We start from the raw sequence: 5,060 nt of genomic DNA on the forward strand, positions 1-5,060 counted from the left end.
ACAGAGTGCGAGAATCTATACGAAAAGAAGAAGCGCGGTTATGTTAGTAGCATGCATTGTGTATAAATAAAGTTGTATGCGTGCGAATATTGCCCCTAGGAAATTGGTGCTAAAGTCTGTATGAGTGTCTGCCCCGTTTTTTTGACGCCATAATTTACAATGTTGCTGCCTCCATGTGCGTGCTGATCTGTGGTATACTGGTGGAGAGATAGGTAATGTTTAGGTGTACAACGATGCACTGAATTAAAGTAATCGACGGAAGCGCGGATCAAATTATAGGGCTCTAACAAAGCACGAGACCGCACAGATTATCTTTTACAAAGGCTTTTTTAGCGAATCCAATTGAATTCATTCTCAAAAACGCCTGCAACTTTTGCAAAGCAAGGCTGCTTTAGGTGAGTTTTGTAACAATGTTTGTGCAACAGCGAAGGCCACCGTGTGACGGCGTGGTCAATAGCAAGCGTAAACGCAACGCAAAGTTTGTTGGAGCGACGTATATGCTTTGAAACGTAATTATTAATAATTTTAAATAAAATGTGCACAGTTAACGGTAACTATAATATACCTCAGCTTATTTGCGCGAATTTTTAGCCAGTATTTTATCCGAGCCAGTCATTCTTTTCACGTCATACTCACCGTGGTTGCTCAGTGGCTATGGTGTTGGGCTGCTAAAGGTGCACGTTAAAGAACCCCAGGTGGTCGAATTTTCCGGAGTCCTCCACTACGGCGTGCCTCATAATCAGATCATGGTTTTGGCACGTAAAACTCCATAATGTTTTTTCTCACGTCGTGATTTATCGGCTCCAAGTTGGAGGTCACGTAAGAGTTAACACGACTGCTGCAATAAAAACTGACAGCGTCCACACGCAATGCTGACTTTGTCAGAGCTGTCACCGAGAACAGTGCGTTGCGGCTGCTGCGTTGATGCTACGCTTGAGCGAGACCATGAGCGAACAAAACATTACTTTTTCCTCCCAAGGGCATGAGAACCCATTAAAATGGCTTAGCTGTCTTTGATGTATATCATTTACAAGGTTTGCATACATCTCTGGCAGATTTTTAAAGCGAAGTCTTTCGCCTCTGCTGCTGCGAAGTCTTTTCCGCTGCTGCTGTTTCTGCTGTCAGGCACACCACATCAGGGGGGTGGTTCAGAGCTTGGATATGCATGGGAGGAGTGGCAGGTAGGCAAGTTATGTGAGAAATTTGTTTCGACCTTTCTATCAGGTCTACACAGTGTCCTATGGAGCTATGCGGACGTGGCAATAACACCATCTAGACTCCCACATAGCATAGGATGCGCTCAATCTTTACTAAACGAAACTTCTTTTTTTTACTTATTCATTCGTCTTTATATTTGATCGCTGTGGAAAGGCCCGCACTTCAATTTTGACTCCCTCTACATGCGATCATTTCTCGGTTGTCATGTAAGCATCACCATGTTCATTCTGTCATTGTCACTGCGTTATTATATCGTCGTCATCATGCTGCCTGCGTTCAGCATTCGTCATGATTTTATCGTCATCGTCCCAACTTCACGGCATTTTCACTATGTTGGCGTTGTGACACCTTCGTAGAAGGCAGCTCGTACCCGGTCGAATTGAATTGAATCGAATGCTCACCCCCCCCCCCCCCAAAGGAAAACTTCGCTAACATCGACTCCCACAGAGCATGGTGTCATTCAAGCATCGTAACGCCTTTGTCATCATGCCATCTTTTTCGCGACGTTGTCGTCGTACTATTGAAATCTATGCTGGCTGCTGGCTGGCCGGTGCTACACGTAGTAGACAGAAAACACCGTATATAGTGCGAATTGAGGTGGCGTAGGCCGGCAGGTGATGCACGTAAGCACAGACGTCAGCTACAATACTAATACGTAGTCGTTGTCGTGCCGTCATCATCCTACTGCCATTATGATAATTCTATTGTTGTCAGGTCATTGTAATTATACCAACGCCTTCTCTCTGTCTTCGTCATTGTGTTGTCAAATCGTCGTGATCACGCGGCTATGTTCAAGCCATCGTCGCCAAAACGTCGTTGGTACTTATTAGACGTCACAGAGTCGTTGTGGTGCCATATTGGTCATTCTTTTGCCGTAATCCTGCCTTAATGATTGCACTGTCGCCATGCCATTGTCCTTATGCCTTTGTCAGAACGCCGGTGTCACCAATAGCAGTTGGTATTTCGTCTTTGTTTTCACATGGCCGTTATGTCGTTGTCGTTCTACAGTTATCGCCATACCGGCGTTGTCATATCATTGAGTATTCAGCCACTACCTCCCTCATGACTCCTACAATCAACCCATGGCCCCCAGTCCCCAGCGGCTGCGGAGCACCTGACCAATGCGGCGGTCAGACCTGCTATGCGGCAGAGTGTGCTAAGACTCTCTTGGTCCGGACAGGCCTCCAATGGAAACTGAACCTGGCCACGTTCAACAAATGCACCCTATCAAGTGAGGCTAGCTTAGCAGGGCTATTTGAAGAATTATCAGGTATTTCCTGGGATATGATTGGCCTTAGCGAGGTTAGCAGAACTGGTGAGGCTTAAACAGTGCTAACTAACGGCCACGTCCTCTGCTCCAGAGGTCTCCCAGGTAAGAGAGAATTCGAAGTAGGATTTCTAGTCCATAAGGACATAGCGGGCAACATTGGTGAATTCTACAGCATTAATAAGAGGGTAGCAGTCATTGTCATAAAGCTGAATAGGAGGTACAGAAAGAAGCTAGTACAAGCCTACGCCCCAATCTCCAGTCACGATGATGAAGAAATAGAATAGTTTTATTAAGATATTGGATTAGCATATGAGAAAGGTACAAACTCAGTATGCTGTAGTCATGGGCAATTTTAATGCGAAAGTGGGGAAAAGCAGGGTGGTGAGCAAGCAATTGACAACTATGGCATCGATTCTAGGAACGCTATAGGAGAGATGTTGGTAGAATTCGCGGAAAGGAATGGGTTCAGGAATAATGAATACCTTCTTCAGGAGCGCAGCAACAGGAAGTGGACCTGGAAAAGCCCTAATGGAAAAACAAGGAATGAAATAGATTTCATACTCTCTGCTGATCCCACCATAGTGCAGGATGTAGAAGTGTTAGGTAGGGCAAAGTGCAGTGACGATAGATTATTTAGGTCTAAGATTTCTCTCAATTTGAAGAGAGAAATAATAAGATTTGTCAAGAAGAAACAGGCCAACCTACACGAAGTAAGGGTAAAAGCAGAGCTATTCAGGCATGTGCTCACAAATATGCAGGTTTAGAACAGGACGATGAAGAAAACATAGAGGTAATGAATGAAACAGTAACAAGGCTGATCTCAGAAGCAGCAATTGAAGTGGGAGGTAAGGCACCAAGGCAACCTGTAGGTTAGCTCTCCCAAGTAACAAAAGACCTAATAAAGAAACGGCAAAACATAAAAGTATCCAACTCGAGAGATCAGATAAAATTCTCTGAACCACTGTCGTTGAAAAGAAAAGTGTCAAATCATTGCATTCTACTCGTGCTAACATATGGGGCAGAAACTTGGAGGTTAACAAAGAAGCTTGAGAACATTTAAGGACTGCACAAAGAACGATGGAACGAAAAATGTTAGGGCTAACGTAAAGAACCAGGAAGAGAGCGGTGTGGATCAGAGAGCAAACAGCAATAACTGATATTCTAATTGACATTTAGAGGAAAAAATGGAGCTGGACAGGCCATGTAATGAGTAGGATAGATAACCGGTGGACCATTTGGGTTACAGAATGGATACCAAGAGAAGAGAAGCGCAGTCGATGATGGCAATAAACTATGTGGGGTGATGAAATCAGGAAATTTTCAGGCACAACATGGCATCAGCTAACGCAAGACAGGGGTAATTGGAGACCACAGGGAGAGGCCTTCGTCCTGCAGTGGACATAAATATAGGCTGATGATGATGATCAAGCACTACCAAGTCGCCCCCAAAATATGCCGGAATTTATTGGCCACGTATTTGGGTGACGCTGAGCACTACAAATTCGTGCACAGCATTATCGATAGCCATTGATTGGTTATCGATTGCCTATCGTTGTCTGACTAAGCTTAAGTAGTCCCAAACATGCTTAGCTAGACATAGCCAGGCTCAGCTTCGCTAGTTCAAAGGGTATGTGCAATTGTGCTTGGAAACATTCTGCACTACTGAGAGGATCGCCGCAGATGTTCTGTTCACGCAATTACGGACTAACGCTCGGCTTAAACAGCTCCGCTGTTTATAATGTATCGTAAACATGTTAAGCCAACCACCCAAAACCAGGTTTAATGATAAAGCATTATAGGCCCCATTATGCGAAAACCCAGCATTGTCGGCGTCGCCACCGAGCCATCGTACCAAAAATGACCGAAGGCGCAAAGTGTAATAAAGCGTGGATGGTGCGTGGATTGGCGTGGATGGGAATCGAACGCGGTCCTACGGGGTGCGCGATGGGCACCCTTCCCTGATACCACGGTGCCTCCACCGCTATGGCTGACTAAAGGTGTGCATAGTGCGTGCGGCATTGCACACGTCACGTCGAAAGGTGTGGCATAGTGCGTGCGTCATTGGGCACTTGACGGCACAGCCAAAGGGGAGGAGGTGGCGCCGCTGAACCACTGAGCTGTCCTTCGAGTCATGGCGGGCAAGCGAGCGCGTTGAGTCGCTTAGCGCGTTTTCATTTGGCTGGTGCAGTTAGAATGCAGCCGAGAGCTTGCGCGGGCAAGGAGCGCGTGACAGAAAAGATTTCACCAAAGGGACTGTAATACTTTCGCATTCCAACATGCAAATTGTCTTTGGTGTCTCTGCCGATTTTTTTCAAGCAAAGCTTGTATTGCCTTACAAGTGTCGGTGCCGTTGAAGATGTGACCGCAAAAAAAAAAAGTTGGCGCAGTTTCACCTTAAAGGCGAAGCATCAATTGCGATAGCAAATTTGTAGAGAGCTATACGGAGTAATGATAGTAGCTTAATCAGCTGTGTAAACTTGGACATGCAGCAGCACCGGAAACACGCAGAACTGTTGTTGACGCCGTCGGCGTTTTGCCCGAGTTCGCACGAAATGCCTGCGGCGTTGGTGAC

The sequence above is a fragment of the Dermacentor silvarum genome, chromosome 9, assembly GCF_013339745.2.
Source record: "Dermacentor silvarum isolate Dsil-2018 chromosome 9, BIME_Dsil_1.4, whole genome shotgun sequence".
Classification (NCBI taxonomy): domain Eukaryota; kingdom Metazoa; phylum Arthropoda; class Arachnida; order Ixodida; family Ixodidae; genus Dermacentor; species Dermacentor silvarum.